This window comes from Suricata suricatta, chromosome 5 (genome assembly GCF_006229205.1).
Source record: "Suricata suricatta isolate VVHF042 chromosome 5, meerkat_22Aug2017_6uvM2_HiC, whole genome shotgun sequence".
Taxonomy (NCBI): domain Eukaryota; kingdom Metazoa; phylum Chordata; class Mammalia; order Carnivora; family Herpestidae; genus Suricata; species Suricata suricatta.
The window spans coordinates 38,233,018-38,257,994 of record NC_043704.1 but is presented as its reverse complement, the minus strand read 5'-3'; the positions used below and the strand labels follow the sequence as shown (position 1 = coordinate 38,257,994).

The window sequence follows — 24,977 nt, the reverse complement described above, 5'->3', positions numbered from 1 at the left end:
CTCAGGCACCCCAAATGATGAAATTTAAAAAATGATCCACCAATCATGTGGTACCATCATATGAAAGAATTATGTAAGTACCTTACTTTCTTTTCACAAATGTATCTAAAAAGCTATTGAGTCCAGACCAAAGAAATACATGAGCTTATTAGAAATATGTTCATATTTAACTAAAATCAATGTTGATTTTCACATTCAGACAAGATGAATTTTATTGCCAAGAATGCCAATGAGACTGCCAGATTTTAAAGTTCAGATATTTGTGAACAGTAAATCTACCAAGGGAACTTTAGGACAGCTTAACCAGTAGGAGATCTTAAATACTCCCTGAAAACCATGATCCTTGAAAAACAACGCACTGTCAGATATGAAATTCACCAGAGAAGAATTCAAATTTCCTGTGAGAATGCACCATCGTTTGTTCTGATTATTTTGACACTCTGTCCATCACATTGCATCCTTATTAGAACAACAGTATGTTTTATTGTTGTCATTGTGATTTTTTAAGTGTTCTTGTTCTAGGACGAAATAACAAGAACATTTAAAAATTTGTGGGACAACTAAAATGTATATTTACAGTAGTTCTGATTATTTTCAAAATATACTATTGCAGATACTATGAGCTGACATATTGGTACTTAATGTACATATCAACACTGTTGTTAAAATAACTTATTTTTCTTAAAGATCATTTATTCTGGCAAGATATATGAAAAATTAGAATGGATCAAAACAGTCAAGTTTCAATCCTAGCAGCCTGTATCTATTATTACTATTCAATCAATAGATATCATATATTTGTGACAATTTTAAGTATTGCTCTTAAGCCCAAAATAATGTTTCTGATTACTGTTAGTAAAAATCTAGTTAAATTGTCCTAATTGGGTAGCCAATCAAAATGAAAAATGATTTAAAATATTTAAAAATATTTATTTCACTGCACTTTTGTATATTTTAAGAAAACTAGGTTAACAGTATTGCTTATTCATATTCTTCAGGACATTTGTTTTAATAAATATGTAAAAGTATCAATCTGTTACTTTTAACTTAAGAGTAACTTAAGGCCTGGAAAGGTCATTGTTATCCAAACACAATCATTGAGTAGAGAGGAAATTTGATCTCCACAGGGTGACAAATGCTTCTGTGGATCAGACTCATAGTTCCAGCAATGCAAACAGATGCCTTAAAAACTGTTGTCTCTTTTATTTTCCTTCTTTAAACTATCAATTTGCACTATCTCTGGAAGAAGGCCAATATGCTTAGTAAACTTAAAATATGGATTTTATTTTCAACTCCTGTCAGATTTAGGACAAATTCTGAATATAGTAAAGTGAAAAGACATGGTTTCATGCTGGGCAGAATAACATTTTATGGGGCATCTGGGGGGCTCCGTTGGTTATGTGCCTGACTCTTGATTTTGGCTCAGGTCATGATCTCATGGTTTGTGAGACTGAGTATGGTCTGTGTCCTGATAGCATGCCTGCATTCTCTCTTTCTCTCTCACAAATAAATAAATTAATGTTAAAAAAAAAGCATTTAAAATCAATAAAATCTGGTTTCCTGAATCGAATATACATGAAAAACACTTTAAGTTCTTAAAATGTGAAACATGAAAATTCAGTTATTAAAGTTACTTCTTTTAAAGTGATATATTGAACTCTCAAAACAACTTAGTACAGATGCCTGGGTGGTTCAATCTATTAAGCTTTTGATTCTTGATCTTGGCCTAGGTCATTATCACACAGTTAGTGAGATTGAACCCCACACTGGGCTCTGTGCTGACAGCATGGAGCCTGCTGAGGATTCTCTCTCCCTCTCTCTTTACCCCTCCCCCAATTGTGCTCTCTCGTTCTCTCTCTCAAAAGTAAAAAAAATCAATAAAACTTGAGAAGAAATATATAAAGTTATAGATACAGAGAGCAAATATAGTAAATGTATATATATCTATACCTATATCCATCAACAAAACAAATCTAGTGAATGAGAGAAGATATGTGCAAATGATATACATGATAAGGGGTTAATAGCCAAAACACATAAAGAACTTACATAATTCAACACAAAACCAAAAAAAAAAAAAAACCTGTTATTAAAAATTGGCAGAGGAGGGGCACCTGGGTGGCTCAGTGGATTAAGAGTCCGGCTTCGGCTCAGGTCATGATCTCACAGTTCTTGGGTTTGAGCCCCGTGTCGGGCTCTGTGCTGACAGCTAGCTCAGAGCCTGGAGCCTGCTTCATATTCTGTGTCTCCCTCTCTGACCCTCCCCTGTTCCTGCTGTCTCTCTCTGTCTCTCAAAAATAAATGAAAAAACAAACAAAAATTGGCAGAGGAAGTGAATAAACATTTTCTTTCTTTTTTTGTTATGTATGTATGTATTTAAAGTAAATTCTACTCTCTATAGAGGGTTTGACCTCATGATCCCTAGATCAGGAGTTATATGCCTTACTGACTGAATAGCATCCTCTGAATAGAAATTTTTCTAAAGACATGTAGATGGCCTACAGATACATATAAAGATGCTCAACATCACTAATCATCAATAGATTGCAAATCAACACCACAAAGAGATATTACCACATCTGTCAGAATAGTGAAAATCTACTGTGCTTTTTTAAATCAATTGCAATATTAATAATGCATAAATTTAGCCACATTTCCATTTTATCATAACTTCATCATATATGGTAGATGCTACTTTAGAATTTTGCTGATAGCTTCATGTGCATGTTACAAAATTCCTCTTCTTTTTTTCTGGTTGTACTATATTATTGATTCATTAATATTGAACTTAAGGCCAACAGCACTGTAACTCATGCCTGATATATTTTCCCTGTGAAGCACATCACAACCTTCTTGACCTTAAACACAATAGAATGCACTGTAGTACAATGTTTGGGGGCCATATTTAATAATGAAATCTCTAACTAAACACAAAAATACAAAAGCAACATGGCACTAAATAGATCATGAGAAACATATTTGTTTACAGTATAAGAACTGAAACAAAGGGCAGAGTGTCATTTTAGAGTATTTGAACTTGGCTGAGAACGTGTCCTGGATGAGATTCTAATTTCTTAACAGTCTGCATGTCCATGCATGATCATAAAAGTGCTGTGGATATTAATTTTAAGGTTACAAATATGTTTTAGTGAGTAGGAGATTTGAGAAACATTGGATCTGCATAATGAAGGTGGGCTGTGTATCTGTGTGCATATGCATATTTGTAAATGGCTGTTATTCTTAAAGTTGAAGATAATATTCAAAGGCCAATTATCTTGGCTATTTTCCCATCTGTCCCATAATCCTTGACCTTGACCTTTCTTCTGTCCTTTGTAAGAAATAGTTTAATGTAGAAAAAAAAAGTTTAGATTTTTAGGAAATCCCACTTGTGCTTTGATAAAATGTATCAATATGTTTAAAGTTATATCTTCCTAATTCAATAATTATAGAAAGATGAGAATTACAAAGGTTTTTAAATTCACAATAGCTTTTAAATATGCTATTTTTGCTTTTCTAATATATTCAAAAATTAAAATACTTTAACATATATTTTCTGTGTTAACTTTTATCTTAAAATTTATTCTTTCAATATGTAGACATAAAATTTTATAATACTTTCTACTTTATAATACTTTCTATTAATTTCCAAAATAAGAAGAAAGAGAGATTAGAGCCAAATAATTTAGTTTCATTTTCTACCAATTCCTCCTCATATTTAACACAGTAGTAAGGTGCTTGGAGTTCTTTATGCTTTTGCATATGCTAGTCACTCTGATAAGAATAGTTTTATTTTCTTCTTTTTACCAGATGCACAGATTCATAAGTAATTTCCTGGTTATGGTCATATTATTGTCCTCAGAGCCAAAATAAATGTCCTGGAGACATTATTTATTTTTAGCTTACATAATAAAGGTGCTGGATATAAAGACCTGGGTCTTATTACCCTTTGCTTTGACCCATGCAAACTGAATAATGTGTAATCACCAGCTCCACCCCCACATCATTATGTAGAAGACTCTAAAAAACGAACTTTAATTCTAAAGACAACAAAAAAGTCTTTCTATAATATATTTTTTGAATGTGTAAACAGTATGATTTCAGAAGAATATTCACAGAAGATTAGTGGAAGATTAGTGGATATAGTAGGCCTCCTGAAGTGTTATTTATCTTTGAATGCCTTGAACTTAAGAAAAAAAAATATGCAACATTTGATGAATAAGTGAAACATTGGGAGTTACAGGGCATAGGATTAAAAAATGAGAGAAAAAAACACAGTTGCTTAATTCCTATTTTGCTTTGATTTTCTCAGAGAGAATTTTAAGGTAGAAATATAGGGAACATTCTTAAAAGGATGAATTAAGTTCTATAAATGTGGGTGGGGGTCCCAGATATTTCAAATACTTTTTAGTTTTCTAATACAGATAAATTGCATCATGGGGTATTGCAAACATTACTGATATGGTTATTGATAGTCTGGAAACTGAGAAACAAAATGTATGGCAAACGTTCAGCAACTGTTCTTTTTTTAATTTTTAAAGTATGAAAAACAGGGGATTCTAGACACTGTGAAAATAACCAGTAATTACTTGGTATTTTATTAGATTACTCAAGGAATGATATGTTCTGAACTAACTGTTTCAGCTTTTGTTTGGATGTACACTAAGCAAACCTATTTAGAAAGGCTGCTATAAACAAACTAAAATACCCAGATTTTTAGAAATAATCTTATTAATTCTCTCTCAATATCTTTGTCAATAAGATGAAGAAATAGAAGTTGAAAACAAACAATTCCTCAGGACATTAAAAACCTCCAGAAAACCGAATTAGTTCATCACTATAAACTTGAAGGGATCTCTGTTTTCTTACTTTAGTCAGTCTTTGACAAAAAAAAAAAAAAAAAAAAAGCAAGCGTGATTTTCAAATTCTCTTGGAAAATTCCACAGGAAAAAAAAAATTCCAGTTCAAATTTTTCCAAAAAATTCCAAAAGGAAACTTCCAGTTACTTAGAGTTTGTGAAAACCAGAGGATTCAAATACTGATAGCAGTGATAGGGAAGCTGCTGTGTAGGTTGTCATTAACATCTTTGAAACATAAATCTTTACATTTATAGTTAGGAAAGAAGAGTGTTCCAGTCTGGTGATATTTATCTTAAAAAAGGAGAAAATTGAGAGGATAAAAGCACCCTTCAAGTATCTGAAGGATTTTTCTAAGGTATTATTAGGCAGTATTTTCCACTTTGGTTTTAAGGGTTTATAACTTGGACATATGTCTAGAAGCTACTGAAAAGTAGATTTTTCTTCAACTTTAGAGAGAATTTCTAAGTCCAGAAGTCTCCGATTAGGGATTGGGCAATTAAGTGGAGTAGTAAGCTATTTATTAATAGATCAATAGGAAAGGAGTGAAATGCTCTGAGTTTTAGATGGTTCAGAGGGAATACCACCTATGAGGGGGATGACTTTTAAACTTCATTTCAATGTTTTTTTCATTATTTTTTCAAACAAATATCACAATCCAAAATATATACAATCCAATTGCAAAATTATTCAACTTTTCTTGAGAGAGAGAGATAAAAGTTTATTTCTTTTTTTTTTAGAGAGAGAGATAGAGAGACAGAGTATGATCATGGGAGGGGCAGAGAGAGAGGAAAACACAGAATCAGAAGTAGGCTCCAGACTCTGACCTTCAGCAGAGAGGCCGATACGGGACTCAAACTTATGAACCATGAGATCATCACTTGAGCTGAAGTCAGAGGTTTAACAGACTGAGGCACCCAGGTGTCCCATTTTTGAGAGAGAGATAGGATGCATGAGCAGGGGAGAGACAGAGGGAGAGAGAGAGAGAGGGAAAATCTCCATGCTGAGAATGGAGCCTGAGTCATGACTTGATCCCACAACTCTGGGATCATGACGTGAGCTGAAATCATGAGTTCTATGTTCAACTGATTGAGCCACCTAAGTGTCCCTAAATTATTCTATTCATCAGAAAAGTGTACTTCAGTTATGATTCATCGTGTGCAAACACATTTGAGACAGAATAGATTAGTACTTTGAAGGAAATTGGGTTATAATAAAATAATTTGTGATGACCACTCTCTATTTAAGAAAAACACTGTTATTGGTGGGTCTAACTCCATTGATTGGCAAATTGAAAGTCTAAGAGAATAATCTTTACACAAATTTTCTAATTAATGAAGTGACTGGATGATACAAGAACTTTTTTAGGTAAGCTATACATACATATTAGCTTTCCACAAATAAAGAAAATCCTTGAAGTTTTTCTATAAAGTATGTGTATGTACATATGTGTGTATGCATATAAATATGTATATATGCATTACCTCTCTAGAAGAGGAACATGATATGTTGAAATAAGCATATATTCAAAATTATATCAACAATCTTTTTATTTCCAGCCAAGAATGAATGGGGAAAAATGAAACAATTTTTTATGGTAGGGATCATTATGTAACATTTTATTTAAACTAAAACAGAGAAATAGGAGAGAAAAAAAACCAAGAGAGATAAAACTATTTCATTATGGCTTGCAAGCAGCAGCTCTAAAATATTACTGTACTGTTAGTCAAAGCATACTATGGATTTCAGTATTTTATTGGGGGTGCTTATTTGTTAGGGATCAAAAAGAAAATCTGAAGTTTAATTGAAAAGAATGTATATTTTGTATGAAATACTCCAAGTGGTTTATTGAGACTAACTAACATTTGCAATGCTACTTAAAGAGGGCTCAGGAGTTCCTGGCCTGTAATCATATATTTGGTGTCAGGAGAGCATGACTCAGCAGACTCATAAAGAATAAGCAGACATTAGATTTTAGAGAGAGCATGACTCAGCAGACTCATAAAGAATAAGCAGACATTAGATTTTAGAGAAACAAGCAGAAAGCTCTGAGGCCAATCCACATGCCTGTGATTCAAACTGATAATTTTGGGACTTTCCTTTTATACCTTGAATTCCTTTGGGACATCTTTCATTGCACCTTAAGCAAAATGAAGAAACAATCAAGAATGTGAATCTATTCCCTGTTATAGTTTTATAAATCTTTCCAAAGTCATGTGCAAATAATTTAGGGGGTTGTCGGTTATTTAAAATTATCTACCCCACTGATTCCTTACAAAAACACAGATCATCAAGCACAGACTGAATAAAGATATTCATGGAAGAAGAGAAATTAACATTAGTTGTATCTCTGAAGAGCCTGTCTGCTCTACCACAGCCATCATCTATGTCTCTTTAACTACTTTCAGGCTACTTACGTTGGAATTACAATTAAAGTCTATTTTGTTTAGTCACTTGACTGCCATCTGTAGGTTAACCTGTCTGGGAATTGTGACACTTCATACCACACCCACACTCCCCCACATATACACACGAGGTAGAAAATAAGGCACTATCAACTACTAATTGGCATGCAAGATGACAAAACAAGAAAATATATTACTTTTAAAAATATAAGCCATGTCTAAGGCTTTCTTTTTCTCTGTTCATTCTCTGCTTTGATTGGCGTTCTCATCAGCAGTGTGACATCAACAGAGACCTACAAGGGAATTATACCAATGCATTTTCCCTAGGGCCACCATTTATACTATAAATTATGAATGCATTATTATGCTGCCACTTTGGTTTTGAAGAGCTTATGTTAATTAAAGGCTAAGAAAGCACACACGCAGCACAATTATTTTTAATTAAGATTAAAATAATTCAGTATGTCAATACAGTCCTCAATGGGAATGATGGCTTAATGTGTCCCTTCAATTCTTGTCTGTGTAGTACAGCCATGTCTAATGCTTGTTTTTAGTTTCTTACCTTTTAAGTACATAAAACTCAAGGTCATCCAGAAATAAACTTTATGCCTGAGATGGTGCTGTATTCAAGCAATTATCAAGTGAATACTTAAATATTAAGGACTATCCTTTCCAAAGTGGATTATCGGAGTGTAAAATATAACATTCTCATATAGGACTTTGCTATCATGTGTTGGGTGACCTCTGAATTTGCTGCTAAAATGGAGACTATTTTTGTATAAATTTACATAGAATAATAATATGACATACAGCATGAAAACCATATTATAAAACAAATATATTTGCTATGATATTTTAAGAAATTTAAAATTTCACAGTTTTTTGCAACTTAAAATTAAGGAAATGGGAGTAGCTTTATCTTTCAATTTAAAAGTAACCTTAACTAATTTGTTACCTGTTCTATTTTTTTAAGTTGTTACAAAATGAATATTACATAGTTGAGTAAATTTCCTTTAATTTAAAATAACTCCAATTTCCATGTCTGCTAAGTTTATAAAAACAAAACAAAGTTGGGTCTTGCCATGTATTTAACAAATACTTTACTGTAAAAAACACTAAAACCTCCACTCATGGCATTTTTAGTACATAAACATTCTTGTCTTGCTGTTGTATTGTTACATGTGAGGATTTATTTCTTTGTGAAATAAAACTGATCATAAGTATCTACCTGGCAGTTTCCATAAAAAAAAAATGGAACTTTTATTATCTCTCAGTTAGGAGAAATCATACCTCACACAGGGATATGCTCAGGTGATATCTCTTCTCTTCTTGCCAGAAGTACAAATCTTAGGCCTGACAGGAAATCTAAATGTTTAATTTTGTCACAGCAGCAACCTCGTAGAAAGGCAAGGCAATGACCACATTCTTGACGACAGGTGAGCAACAGAGATTCCTCAGGGAACTCTGAAGCTGAATCCTTTAGAACAGCATGCCCAAATTGATGTTGTCGAGACTCCAGTAGAATGAAAAGACAAAGTCAAGATGGAAGAAAGTGTAATTAAAATTTTTCATTTGACAGTTTACTTCACTTTAATTGGCAAGTTAACACCTGTGCTCATTTCAGTGGCAAAGAAGTTCTAATTTTAACATGAGACAATGTTCCTTCATAGATAAATCCAATAAAATTACAGTGAAAAACGTGCAGTCCCTGATTTAAAAAAAACATGAAATTCAATAAACATTGATATGTACCTTGTAGAGTACCTTATATTCTTGAAAGTGGGTACTTTTAGAAGCTAATAGCTGAGTCAGAACAACAGGAGAAAACCGGGAAGGCTGGGGGACAAAAGGGAACTATATGTACATGGAAGAGGCTTTTTCAATGTTAGCTGGTAACCACAAAAATTTATTTGGAAAAAAAAAGTTCCTTGAAATAATTCTTAAGTAATTTATTCTATGCTATTTTATTAGATGCTAATATATACGGACATTTTAAAATGCTGTTATTTGTGAATGTTATAATATTGTTTGCAAAAATACATTTTAGCATATCCAATAAAAATAGCAGAACATTAAACAGTTGGTCTTGATTTTTTTATTGGATATCAGTGTTTGGCTAGGGTAACTGAGGGCCATAAAATAATGGCTTCCCTTCTAACCAATATTCTAACTCCTCTTTGATGAGTTAATTTTTTAAAGTTATGCAGATTTAGAAATATAATTAGTCTAATTCAAGAATATTTAAGAAGCCATATGCTATCATTTTTGTCTTTCCAATCCTTTCCTATCAAATCTGTCTTTCATTTAACATATGCCTTTCTTGTGTGGAAAATGCAAGTATCCTCAGTTTGCTTCTTCTTTATGTTAATTTCCAGATATAATCCCTTATCGATGGGAGTTCTTAATGCAAATATAGTTTTTAATTTTTAATGATGACCCTTATTGTTGATAGATAAGCAAAAATAATAGGTCAATAATTCTACTTTAAATGGAATGCCTCTACCTGAAAACCATCTATTCACAAGGAAAAAAGTTTTGTTTAATTCTGTGGTAGGAAGAGAGAAAAAACAATGAAATGTATCTCAAATTAAAGTTTTCAATAAGTTAAATACATTGCTTCTCGATTTTAATATCTGTTTTAAAGCTAAATATGTACGAGCACCTTGTAACTTTAAAAAAGACAGTAAAGACTTGTTGTCTTTAAATTCTGATTTTAGGAAAACTTTATTAATGAATAATGATTAAATGTTGAACTCTGACTAAAAGAGCTGAGCCACGTGTGGGACTTGATCTCATGACCATGTGATTATAACCTGAGCTGAAATCAAGATCAAGAGTCAGATGCTTTACTGACAGAGCCACCGGGCGCCCTGCCTGGTACCTTTCATAGAAGACTAGAATGGAGTTATGCAGATGAAAACTTCAAGTGGCTAGAGGAGGAAATATCTGACCTCCACTGGCTGTATTGCCAACAACAGGTGAAGCAAAGGGGGAGACATAATTCGGCTCTCACACAATTTAAGCTTTCTAAAATGTTCTGAAACGTAACTTTAAAAGTTATATATTCCAAGTGTGCTCACATGATGTTATACTGTAATTCTTGGTTGTTTTTATAGCGGTGATTTAACTGGAAAACGTATGAAGTGAATTAATTCCTCATAGAACAGAAGCTATAATTCTATGGAAACAAATTCTAGTTAAGCCAAGTAAGAAACTCCCTTGACATTTTTATTATATTTTCTTTTTCTATTTTAATTACTTAAGGAATAATACCAAATTCCAAAACCCCAATGGAACCATTCTGACACATATCTGAGCTGTCATAGAACTTCAGGCATGGTTGGTCCATATTCCATACTTTTACTATTCTGTTTTATATAAAGCAAGCTCCTTCCATATTTGATTTGAAAATGAGCAAATTATCACCATCATCAGGCAAATTTCTCATCTACATAGAGCATTCTGCAAGTTTCAGATTATATTCAGTACATGCTTTCATGCTTTGACTTGAAATGAAAAACGGTAATCTCAGCATTCTGAGAAAACTTCAGAGCAAGAACAATTATATATTTTCTTTTAAAATACCACTGCTTATGTTTAAACATTTGAAATGCATCTTAAGTAAAAATAAATTAAGTCTGTACCTGCCTAGCCAAAATGTGACCTACGAATGGTTTTCTTTTTTTTTTCCTGCAGTTATCAGAATTCAAGAATATTTACATTATGTTGCTTTTCTCTCTAAAAGAGTTGATAACAGTTGATATTTTTCCTTGGTAAAGACAAATCACATAGAACCCTGAATAGCAATTATTCTTGCAAGTTATTTATTGTAAAACACCTCAGAAATGTTCAATTTAAAAAAATATTTAAATTCCAGTTTGTTAACATACAATGTAATATTAGTTTCAGGTGTATAATATAGTGATTCAATATTCCCATAAACATCTGGTACTCATCACAAGAGTATAGAATGCTTGATTTTCTACATGATATATCCAAAATAAAAATGGGCCATTTAAACACAGTACACTTTTCTGTAAGTGGAATACTGAGTGGAGAGAAGCACTATGATTCATCAACTTTTCTTTAGGTTTAAACATGTAACATTTTTTTTTGACTCTTGAAATGGGATTGTCCCTGAAAATGTCTCTTAGCACTAAATACATATATTTACCCCCAGACACTGGGGGTGGGGAATAGTGAGGGGAAACAGCTCTGAAGTCAGAGGGTTTAAGTCTTGAGTAAACTTAGCCTAGTCCATTTGAGTTCAGTTTCTGCCACTGTATAATAGGAATACCAATACCTACTCAAGTGATTTTTGTGGGAATTAAATACATAAATATAAGAAGTGGCTTGGAAAAAGCAAAAGGCCTTAGGAAGCTAGGTATTACAAAGTTTTCTAATGAATATAATCAACTGTATTAGATAATTCAGAATATACTTTTGAGTATTTTCAGAATAATAATTTATATAATATAGGATTTCAGTAATTATCTGGAATTTGTTTGATCAGGTACTGCCTCTCAGAAAACATGGAGTCATTCCTGTAAATAAAATCTCATTTAGTTTGGTTCAATATTACATGTTTCTTTCCCCTGTATTTAGAGTATATTTCCTTAGAAAAACTAACTTTTTAGAGAGTCATTATTTTTCAATGTTCTTTTCCTCTTAATTATTAAGACTGATTTGTTAATTGATGTTACAGATATCAAAAAAATTTAAATAGTACATTTTAAAACAGAGATGTATGTTAAAATTATGATTTCTTTAAACTAAAAATTGTAACATCCCTACCAAATATTTCCAGAATCAATATATGAACTACACTATTAATATCTCAGTCTAAAGAGAAACAGTGTAATATAAATAAAAGAAACCTCTTATTTTAGAATTCTATTTTTCATTAGTCTAATAGCACAAGGACAAAATTAATTTTTACTTAGCCATTCAGAGTAGAACAGAACTGTTATTACATTGCTATAAACAGATGTCTTCAGTTTTTAATTTTGTTATAAAAATGATGTAGAACGTGATGTAAGACAAGGCTTATATCCTTCCTTCTTAAAATTGATAGTTTTAATTACTCTGAGATGACAATACTAAAACTGAAGGATTTAATTTGTTGAATATATATGGCCACTGAGCAGCAACTGTACAAGATTCTCAATATGGTACCCATGGAAGGATATAAATAGGCATATTATTTTAAATTCAGTAAATTTAATATTTATGCATAGAAAAATATTTTGTGACTAAATTTAGATCTGGGGTGTGTGTGTGTGTGTGTGTGTGTATATGTGTGTGTATTTACTGTATCTTGCATGTATGAGATACAAACAGAGTCTCCATCTTCTCTTGGTAATACTGAAGCAAAGATATAGAAGAAATAATAAAATCATCTATATCATTTCAGAAAGGGCTACATCCAAAACATACCAAAAGCAGACTACTAAGCATTTCAATAGTCCATTCAGGGCTACTACACTTAGTGTGTCTGAAGATGTTTTAGTACCGGTCCTAAAGATATAGCAAATTTATTTTTTAATATAAATGAAATGACCTATACCTTGTTTTACTCTTTGTGGAATAAAAATAGTTAGATGTTTGGAAAAACTAATTTAACTTATATGTGGATTGTTTTCCTCCTCCGACAGTCAATATAAATTTGAATAAGGGAGAAACTGAGTAGCCTTCAGGCTTTATGGATTCAACCTTATCCTCACTTGTGCATATGTGACCTTTAAATGCCTTTAGTAGAAAAAATATAAACGATTCTTTATTATATGAATACAGAAAATAGCATTTGTTTATTACTTTTGGATAACTTCATGTAATTAATTTATTACTGGTATGTGAAGTATTTTTTAATTGTTAAATTGACATTCTGGATAATATCTTTCTGAAATAGATGCAAATAAAAATATATATGATATTAAAAGAAATGTTATATCCAGGGCAAAATGGGGTATGCATTTTGGAGGGAAAAAAGAAGCAAAATTTAGTATTAACCACGGGATGAATTGATGAGCAAATTAGATTTCAGTATTGATAAAGGAAAAAAAAAATAAGGTACCTTTTGTCAAGGAGCCTTTGTTAGGATTAAATACATGGTGTCCTGGTAGTTTCTTCTTGTATACTCACATGCGCACACACACACACACATACACACACACACACACACACACACACACACACACACAAGATCTGTCTAAAATCTTCAGTATTGCATATAATGATATAAAGGGGAAAGGACTTGTTCAAACATAAGTCAGGCAAACTGAAAGAGCAGAGTATTTTTGGAAGCCCAGGCTTCCTGGTAGCATTGCCTATTAACATTATCCTAGCGAGAAATTAATGTAAGAGTTGGTGTAAACGGAAAACAAATTGAGGCCAAAAATCTTTGATATTTTAGAAGAGATTTTCAGCCCTATCAGTCTGTAACCAGATGATTTATTGTCCTCAAGGAACATTTGTTCAATAATGTAGAAGGGATGCTCCACTATGATTTCTTTTAAATTAAAACTACTTGTGTTATATTTTCAGAGGAAAAACTTAAGGATCATGTTTTGACCTTACATCTGTTTGGATTGGCTACATTCCATATTTATGTTTGAGATTGGCATTTTTTAGCTGCTATTCTTTTATGGTTCAGTAAAGCTACCTAGATTCAGATGTAGTTCTCTGTGCTTCTTAGAGTTTTTTAAATCAGAAAATAACTTTAAAACACATTATAATATGTCATACTATTTAGCATATACATCTACAGAATATTAGAACCTATTAGAAACCTTTTGTAATAGAACCTATTGAACCTTTAGGTTCTGTAATACAGAACCTATTAGAAACCTTTCTGTAATAGAACCTATTGGTTCTGTAATACAGAACCTATTAGAACCTATTAGAAACCTTTCTGTATAGAACCTTTAGGTTCTGTAATACAGAACCTATTAGAAACCTTTTGTAATAGAACCTATTGGAAAGAATTTGCTGTACTGTAGTCACAGTTTCATACTACAAAACAGAGAATTTGGAAAACATAGTTTTTCCTTGTCAATAGTTAAAATTGTCCATCTATTTAAGGTAACAGTAAATATACAGTTTAGATTTAAGTACTTAGACACTGATGCCTAAGCTAGATTAATTAACAATCTTATTTCCTAAGTGATTCAACACATTTTCAACATGGAAATCAAACATGTTTATGTAAATAAGATTATAACAGACTTATAATATGAATTTATGTAAGTATTCCCATTACTGGTCAAAGTGTTTCCATTTCTTATTATTGCTCACCCATAATAGCCTATAAAAATACTATTGCAATGTAAATTAACACATACAAAACTTAAAATGACATTCTTTTTCATAATTCTTACAGATGAAAGAATGTTTTCAAGAAATTATATTCTGAAGATAGCACTTTAATGTCTAGGTCATTTAAGTGCGTTGCAATACAAAAACCATAATTCATCTGTTCCTCTAAAGAGAGAATGAGTTTTACTTTTAATATATCTAAGTTACCTGCTGTGATCCTGATGTCATCATTTTGTACTCTTCTACTCTGTTCTTAACTTAGCAATAAATAAGAGCAAGTTTTGAAGGTCATTATTAACTATGAACTATACGGAATGTAAAATGCCATTCCTGATGTTAGTAGAGCCTCTGAATTCTAAAAGAGTACATTATGAGGTTTTGTAATACCACATATCATCATCTGTTTTCCATAAGCATCACAAAATTTCCAATGAAGTACCCATTGGCACAGAGTTAAACATGCCTCCTGGGGTAAAACCTTTTATTTCTTCTTATGATGATGATTCTTAGAGAAGGAAAAAGAATGAATCAGAGAGCTTTTTAATTTATAGGTTTTATTTAATGCAATAAGTGGTTACTTTTCATGTTAGTAAAATATAATTATGTTGACAAGAGGTTAGTTTATAAGCAATTAAATTTTATTTTCCTGATGTCAGTTTGAATTCTATGGGCTCAATGAAATATATAGATGCTATTGCTAGGCAGAGTTGCACAAATAACTGTGGCCTACCACAGGCACAGGATGTTGATATGTTTGATTTATTTCTAAGGACATGGTTTTTTTTTTTCAGTTATCAATCACCTGCTAATGTCCTTTAAGGAATAATATGAAATATGTCTAAATATGAGTAGTTAACCGTGAAGAAAAGCAAGTTAACAATGCTTTGGGCCGATTTTCAAACATGAATTTATGTAGAGTGGCAAATACAAAGGGTTATGTTATAGAGTCAGAATCTTTTCTTCATAGTGCATAGTAATTTATCCTCAAAATATGGAAAAATAATTTTAAGTTTCAAAATATATGACAGTTGGGAATTTATACCACTGAATATGTTACATGGTTACTTGATATGTCTGATTCCTCTTTGTGTTCCTAAACCTGTGATAATACTCAACATAGAAGGTATGTTCTGGATAAGTATTCACTGGACAGTAAAGCATATTTTATTGTTAATTAGAAGGGAATCAAAATACATATAAATTATTAATCCATTTTGTACTTTGTAAAATATAAATTATAATCTATTATTCTGGATTGCAAAAGTGTTTTAAAAAGACTCTACTGTTTATTTATTTATTTTGAGAGAGATAGGGGTGGGGGGAGATGCAGAGAGAAAGAGAGAGAATCCCAGGCAGGCTCCACACAATCAGCACAGAGACCCATGTAGGACTCGATCTCACAAACTATGAAATTATTACCTGAGCCAAAACCAAGAGTCAGACGGTTAGCTGACTGAGCCACTCATGCACCCTTCTACTGTTTATTTTTATTCTTTATATGTTCCCATATTGACAAGGATCTGTGAGTAGTCAAGCCCATATATAATCATTGCTATGCTGGATTGGCAAATTGCATCAAGGACAATGAGTGACTGTTTTCTATAAAATAGTGCTAAAAAATATGAAGTCTGTCATATAACCATATGACTATGGGATATGTAAAATTATAACAGATTAAATTTAAATTTTTAAGAATAGTTTGACAGGGGATCTATGAAGCCAATAAATAATTAAGGATAAAAAAATGACAGAAAATTGTATGATAGTTGCATTTTTAAGGTCTGGAATTAAACTCATTGTCTTTATGCTGATAGGATCAGTGATGGTAAGGAGATAGGAATGTGGTTTTCAAGGAATTGTAGTAGGAACTAGGCTTTTTATCTGAAGTTTGATAAATGCCTCTTAATCAATACTGAATATGTTTGTGTTCAGATTCTAAGCATTATATCGAGGAAATGATTTAATAATTATAATTTCCTTAAATGTTTATATTTCAATAAAATACTTGGAAAAGATTATGTGGACATACTTCACTAAGTCATCTTAATATTTATTTATATTCAAATAAGGGTTCACTGCTTAAATATCAAAATTTTAAAAAATTATATATTCCACTTCCATTATTGTTTCATTCAAAGTATGCATTTTTTTCTATACTAAAAAGCTATAGAATATAAACATTACAAATGTACTCTAGCTTATCATGCCCTTATATAATATTAATAATTTCATAAGTCTTAAACTAAGATTGGGCAATTTCTTTCATCATGAATCATTAATAAAAATGCACTGAAATCTCTTCCAAATATATCAAACTAGACACCACACACATATCAATAAATCTTTATGTAAACTCCTCACAGTTTGAGTTTGTCTTACTGCAATCACATGTCCAAACACAGTGATATATATTTCAAATAAAAAATTATTCATCACAATCAAGAGTAGAAAATTAAGGAGATCACTTGGTAGACCAATCAACTTAAGAGAAACTAAGCAATGGCATTAATTTTTCCAGTATTTTTCAAGGTCCCTGCCAAACTCCCCGAAACTATTATGGAATAATCAAACTTCCAGAAACATGACTGAAACCAAAATAAATTCCAAGTGTTTCATTAAACACAGAAACGCAAACTTTTTAACTAGCTGACTTCTATTTTTCGCTTTAGGGAGGCAGCGTTATGGTATTACCTGCAGTAGTGCCACTAAGAATCTCCCGCGTCTACAGAAAAGCTATACACTCTGTAAACCAGCCTCGGGAATATTAAATGTGCAATAAGGATTAAGGAAGTATTTTGAATTTCAATAAACACATAAAAATGAAGCTTTTTCTAACACATATTCTAATGAGTTGAATCATCCTGTATACTTTCCCCTTTATATCTGTAACACATGAAATTGCCCCTGTAGGAAGGAGAGCGGCTTACACTGTCCCACTGATCTCTATTTATTGTTTTGTATTTTCAATTCTTTCTGACTTCTTTTGAAGTGCAACTTTCTCCTCAACTTACAAAGAACACTAATAACATCAATAGAGTTTTCATCAGGGTATTTATATTTTAAGAGTGGGAAAGGAAAAAAAATGAAGTTCTTTTGAATACCTGAAAGAAGAAAGTTACACTTTGATTGGTATCTTGTGCTGACAGAAATCCTAGCACAAGGATTTAAATATGCTTGAAAGAAATTGACATTGTGCTAAAGGATATTAAATCTTTTTTCCCCCTAACATCGCAGTGGTAATTCTCTTTATTATTATAGAGCAAAACCTTCTCACCCCCAACCTCCCGTGTTTATGGGTGGAAATCACAAAAGCTTCACCAAGTTGGAAACAAATCAAAATGCCTTTTCTGACTTGTTAATGAAATCGCTCCAATCCTTTTATTCCCCATCCTAATAGTCATGCTGTTAGTAGATTGTATCCAACTAAGAAAGTTATTCATTTAAATAAGAATCTATTCACTCTTGTAAAATTCACAAAAGAGGCTTAAGCAATATGAATAAAAGAAGAATCACTTATCTGTCAATATGGGAGCACTTCCCTAGATCTTTGGTGATAAATTAACCATTTTGATACGTACCTTGACTTATTTTGATCCTACATATACATAATAAGCTTTCTAAATTGATTCTATGTTAAACACAAAAGAGACAATGCAGCCATTATATATAATTCTTGTACATGCCACATACGTATATAATAACCATTACAAAGATTAATGTATATAAAATTTGCAAGTAAATATATACTAAACTAAAATAATTAAAAACATGGATACATTTATTTCTATTTTGCTACCTCTTTTTGCATGCAGATATAGACCTTAGATCATAAGATGAAAGATAACTCAAGTTTAGACTCCAACTGTGATAAGAGAGAAGTCATACAGAGCTTATGCTTCATGACAAAAAATGTAAACTTATCAAAAATAAAGGATAGCATGGTGAAATACATTTTTTAAGAAAAAAATAAAAATAATTTAAATCAATAAATAGATATTAAAGTTTGCAGATATTTTTTAAAGTTTGCTTATTTGTTTTGAAAGAGAAAGAGACAGAGAGAGAGACAGAGACAGAGAGATCAAGCAGGGGGAAAAACAGAGAGTTAGAGAAAGAATTCCAAGCAGGTTCTGTATTGTTAGTCTGACATGGGGGTCAATCTCATGAAACATGAGCTTATGACCTGAGCTGAAACCAACAGTTGGACATCAACCAACTGAGCCACCCCATCACATAACTGAGGACATTCAAATGAATAACCTGTAGTAAATTGCCTATGTCATCATCCTCTTCAAAGACAAAGTGACTTCGTCGCGAGATTCTACACAAGAAGTAGTAGATACTATATAATATGAATAGGAGTTTATAAATCACTCTACTCAAAGATTGCTATGTCCAGAGGAAAAGAGTTAACCCTACATAGTACTTATGGGACAGGTACATGTCTACAACTCTTTAGCTTCTTTAATCCTCACATAGTGCTGCAATAGTGCTGTTGACACTGTTACTGTGCTCATTTTACTGATGAAGAGACTGAGGTATGTAAATATGAGGCACTTAGGTGAAGAACAGGATAACTTGTCCATGGTAACAGAGTAGAATTGGCAGTCTGAATATGAATACACTCAATTCATGCTGTTGACCACCTCATTATATTGCCTTTTCTTTAGATTTTTAAATATGATCTTGATAATGGATACAATGAAGTTGATAAAACAAGTCACACAGTTTATAGTAAAATTATCTTTATAATGAAGGAGTGGGTAAAAATCATGGAAATAAATTTTCTTTTTGCCAAATGCAGTCAAAGTTGGAAAGATCTATAGGTACAGGCAATGGCTCATGATTGACCTGCTTGTATTAATCTTTGCACTTTGGTTTCTTCTACTGTCAGAGTGATAAAATACCTTTAGCCAAAGCCATGAATGTGTATTAGGTTTATCTTTACAAGTTCTACTCCTTATGTAGTATTTAAAAAATTATAAAATGTATAAATAGTCTCTAAAATTATATACCCTTCACACCAAAAATTTACATAGCTGACCAATAATAGGAAGATCCCAAGTCAAATAACCAGACAACGCTTGTTTACATTCTATATTTAACTGGATTTTGATCAGTTTTGGGGGAATTTGAAGTAAAACAATAACATCATTTTTCCTCCAAAGTTTAGCAGTAAAACCTGACAATAAAAAACACTTTAGTAAATTACTGCCTAATTCAGTGCCACTTAGCTAGATAATTAGGACAGATCTACTATATAGAGAGCCCTGACAAGTCTGTGCTTTAGAATGAATTATAAGTTGGAAAATCAGAATTTCAGATAAATGACATCGAAGATCAATTCAAGAGAAAAGCAGAGGTGGTGGTTCATGGAGGTGTCATGAAACCATGAGGATTAGGGGAGTAGACTAATCCAGATTTGAATCCCTACTTCAGTACTATCTTGCTATGTGACCCAGATTATTACTTCTCTTTGAGTCTATTTATTATTCTCTCATCTGTAAAATCAGAAAGAGCAAATATCACCTTCTCAAGATTCTTGTTAAGATTTTATGTACTAAAATTATGTGGAACCAGTAAGTACAGTCTGGCAAATTATAGGTGCTCAAAGAGGCTTACTTCCCTGGTATCACTATCCTTATATAGAACTGCTGATGTTTATCCTCTGATGTTTGTCCTCTACTTGGGAATTCCCCTTCCATCAGCCATCTTTCCCACTATGCAGTAGGTAAAATACTTTATACCCTCTCTATGAGGCCAAAGGAGTACATGATAAATGCATGTAAAGAACATGGGATAAGGCTGGGCAAACTGGAAGTATTTAATAGCTTCAATAATAACAATACACTATTTCCTATTAATTTCCCCTTGGCCATGTCCAGTGCCTTCTCTACTTACTCCATCTCCTGTCTCCTCAACAGCTGGCCTCTCTAGCTTCACAATTCATCAGATTTCAGTGTAGTCTCAAGACATTAGGAAAATGAAATCTTCACTTTAATAAAATATTATAGGGCTCTTCCTCTTATTACACTTGTTTCCACAATTATTAAATTCCCTAGGTTGTTTCTTACTGTAGGAAATGGATAAGTTCCCATTGTTTAATATTTCATTTTCTAGTCAATTCTTCCAGCCAACAGTGAAGGTTAAATGAAGAGCCCAATCACATTGCCATTTAATCCAACAAAGTTTCTTTATGGTTCAAAGCATCTTGTTCAATCATTAGCACACTCATATTTTCAGAGAAACTATAGAGATACATAATGACTCAGAGACTTTAAAAATAAAATCATTCATAACAAGGCTCAATTTCTGTTATATAAGCCAGAAGTGTTTCATGTTGCTTAACACATTATTAATGTTGCTTTTGAAAAATCTCCGAATTTTCAACATCATTACAGATATTTTACATTTAGTTAATAGATTTAAAACAGAACTTTACACTATAGTAAACACTTTTGTCTTTGACTACCACATATCATACTACAGAAAAGTCTTCAAAGGCTTGGAAAAGAGTTATATAATTAACTAATACATAAAAGGTCGCCATGTCCATGAAGTGATTCTAAACTAATTATACTATCTAGAGCTTTCACTTTAAATTATCATATATTGAAGATGGTATTAAATCTTACTGGAAAACTCATATTGAGGTGCAATAATTTAGTTATTTCACCTCTTAGTTTAAACTGATAAGAACAGATACTACACTTGGTCTTAGCCAAAAGGCCGAGAAGCGATTCACCTCTTAGTTTAAAGTGTGGTATCCTGTCAGTAAATCTTCCAATTATGTTTTTAAAATAAATGAATACTTAAAATGGCTAAAATCTTAATATTTTGCTATTAATATCCACTGGAGTAATTTGTGGGGATAGAGCTCCTATTATAATATTTAAGGATTAGACTATCATTCATTGTATTCATTATACACAGTCAGAAGTTAAGAAGGTAAGAAACAAGTCCAGAACAATCAAACACAGAAGAGATCATTAAAACAGTTGTTAGAGAAAAATAAATGCTTCAGAAAAAGTTGACCTAAATCATTCTATCATATTCTACTGTTTTCTTATCATAACACTTAAGCTGCTATATGTATTCTGAACTACATTTAGTTCGATTTCAGAGTATTTAGTCAACTCTTAGGGATTTTAATACATCATTTTTTTTCTTCTTCTTCTTTTAAAGTTTGTTTATTTTGAGATAAAGAGACAGAGGAGTAAACCCAACATGGGGCTCAAATTCAGGAACTGTGAGATCATGACCTGAGCTGAAACCAAGAGTCAGACACTTAACCGACTGAGTCACTCAAGTGCCCTTCCTTTTTTTTAATTTGTCTTCTGCTTAAATCTCTCCCTTCCTTGAATATCTAAGGATGTTGACAAACAAGGTGTTGAAATAAAGAATTATTAATAGAGAATTTTCTATAAATAACTAATACTGCCATGTTAAAAAAAAAAAGGGATGAGACCAGTTAGCATTGGGAAGCATACTTTTATAGTTTTTTAGTCGTTAAGAGAAAAGAAACAGATGGCTTTTTGACAGTGTGGTATTCTTCTCTCTTGAGGTTTGAGAAACACGTATCTAATGGTTATGCCTCCAGGCAAAAGTCCAAACTAATCAAACTACTAATCTGCTGTCCAATGTTACACGCTGTGAATCACGTGAGCTTAAAACAGAATGCCATTAAAGAGGTTTTCTACATAGTCATGTTGAATATTGCAATAGAAAGGAAAGGATTATCTGTCAGAAATGTGACTGCCCCAAAAGTCGAAGAGTGGGTAGGTGTGTGTGTCTAAAGTCTTTGCTATAACAAAAGCATATCTAAACTCTTAAGGTATTAAAACTGACATGTTTAAAGATAGACAGGTAGGTAGGAAGATAGATAAAACTAGCATACTGTATTTTTCAAGGATACAGAGTTTCAAAGAAGATTCTGCTCCTTCTGTGGATTTAAATTATTTTGCAAGCCAAGCATTAAGAATAATAGTCTACTCTGTGTATGGCAATTGATTATTAAAAATGAAGGAATAGATTTTAACAAATTGAGTGGTTTGCAGAATCTGCTTCTCTCCACTATCTTTGCAGTGCACTGGCAAATCTTTGACCCTGGACTACAATAGATAATGTGTATGTGACATGGGAAAGTTTTAAAGGAAAGAATGAATAATAAACAAAACAGAGGCTGAGTTCATTCAGTTCACCTCTTCAATTTGACATTTCTACACTCTCCCTTGCAACTTTCTTCTGTTTCTTTTTTTAAATATTGTTTTTTAAATGGAGAAATACTTTCTCCAATATGTGTATTATTTAAATAGAGTTGGAGGGTAAATTCTTTCACATATAGAGATAGCTTAATACTATGAAAATGTAATTATAAGCCTACAATAAAAGTTCAAATTGTGCTACCTTTCTCTTCTCCATTTCATAATGATTTATGAAGAAGCTCTATCCTTATAATATATCTCAAAACTTTGTACGTCAACATACCACTACAACTTTACCCAATAGATGCAATTCATTTTTCTGTATGTCAGGTCTATTAAGGCAAATCGCTTTTTAAAAACAAAATGGACATCTCCTCAGACTGATGAATCGTTTGAGATAGGGCATAAATAGATTGGAATATAGATAACTTGCAGACAATATTCCTTCAATGATTCATTATTTCATCTTATTTGAATGACAGGAATGAATTCAGTTATGTGTTACTATTTTTCTTTTTAAGTACTTGTGTGCAATTAACATAACAGACATTTCAATTTGAATATTTTTCATTATTTCCAGCTCTGCAAAATAATAAACTCTCAATTGATTTTAATTAAAGTAATGAAATAATAATAATTAGCCATTTAAAAAATAAAACAATGAGAAAGAGTGCTTGGTTCTTAAAATTTCTTTATAGATCTAACATTCCATTAAATTTAGAAATTAAATGTTTTTTTTTTCATGTCTGAGCACTTAAGTGATTAAAATTTAGTCCTTAGGATTCAAAGCACTGTTATATAAAATTCTTCATAGTATAGCAAAAAGTTACACTTAGAATAGACACAAGATACAAAAAACATTACATTCTCAGGATATTCCAAATCAGATAAATGCAGCTTTTATGTGGATCCTCAATAGAAAAAAGAAGAGTCTAGGTCCACATTGGCCAGAAGTAGGCCAATGGCCAGGCACAGATGTATTTCATTTTATCACAATTCGGAAACTGAAGCAAACCTCAGTTGGAAAAGCTGAAATGCCTAAATTCTCTCCTTTTTGTGAATTCTGTACTTCCAGGTCACTATTAAAGTCACCTAAAAATACTCTGAATGTTTGCCTTACCCTTATATCACCAAATAACTGTCTGAAAAACAACCTTGCAGGTAGAGAAAAATTCCCTATGGATTTAACCAGACCTCCTTGGCCTTCCCAAGAAAATTTATTTTCTAGTATTGAAGAGCCAAACTAACACCATGACAGGCTTCAAATAAGCCTCAGAAACTAGAAGGCCTAAGGTTCTGTTTTCCCAAGTATGATTCAGCAACCACAGAAAGAAAACAATCCACCCATTGCCCAAGCATACCACCCCTAGCCAGAGCCAATCCTAAGATGCCTGATGTTCCAGCTGTTTTAGTGAGCCTGCTTAGTTTTAAATTAGCCAATCACCCTGAGCCGCTCCAACCCCTGCCGATGGCCACCCAATCATTTTGTAATCCCTGCCCTTCACACCACCCTTCACCCCATCCCTTGCCCCGACTGTAATAAAAACCCTGCTCCACTGATGGTGGGGGCTCTTAGCACGGACTCACTGCATTGGTGAGGTCTGAGAGACTGAGCTTAAGCCTGAAAAAATGCCCTTTGCTTTTACACATGTGATTCGGACTCCCTAGTGGCCTTCGTCTCTGGGGACCCCGTAATCTGGGCATAACAGTATCAAGGTAGATCTGAAAGTTTCATGAGTGTGTGCCAACCAGGTGTTACACATGTAAAATCTTTCCCTGTCTTCCAAGGATGCTGCTTCTGCAGTTTCATAAGACTACCCACACATGGGGTTCCTGGTGGCCCCAAGGAGTCAAACATTGACAAGAGTGGCAGCTCTAAACTCCATAACATATGTAAAGTCACAAAAATTTTTCCAGTGTTGTGTCAAGTGCTTTACATAGACCCACTCATTAAGTCTGCACAGCCCTTTCTGTCTTCTCTCTCTCTCACACACACATGCTCATATTTAAATGCTATTCTGTCACTATTATATAAATTATAATATAAATCATATTTTTATTTTGAAGGTGCATGTTTCAAACTTATCTGAAATAGTCATTGGAGTATTTTAATCATCTAATAAAGTAAAGAGATGGTTGTGTCAAAAGGTTGGGCCACAGGGTCCAGATAATTTAGTTAAACATTACTCTGTTTCTGTGAAGGT

General features: G+C 32.4%; 1 protein-coding gene and 1 pseudogene across 3 annotated transcripts in view; both read right to left on the bottom strand.

The window, feature by feature from the left end:
* Window positions 1-24,977, bottom strand: part of CADM2 (cell adhesion molecule 2) — a 1,075,698-nt gene that overhangs the window by 563,462 nt on the left and 487,259 nt on the right. The window lies entirely within an intron of this gene.
* On the bottom strand, window positions 21,186-21,310 carry LOC115293130 (annotated as a pseudogene).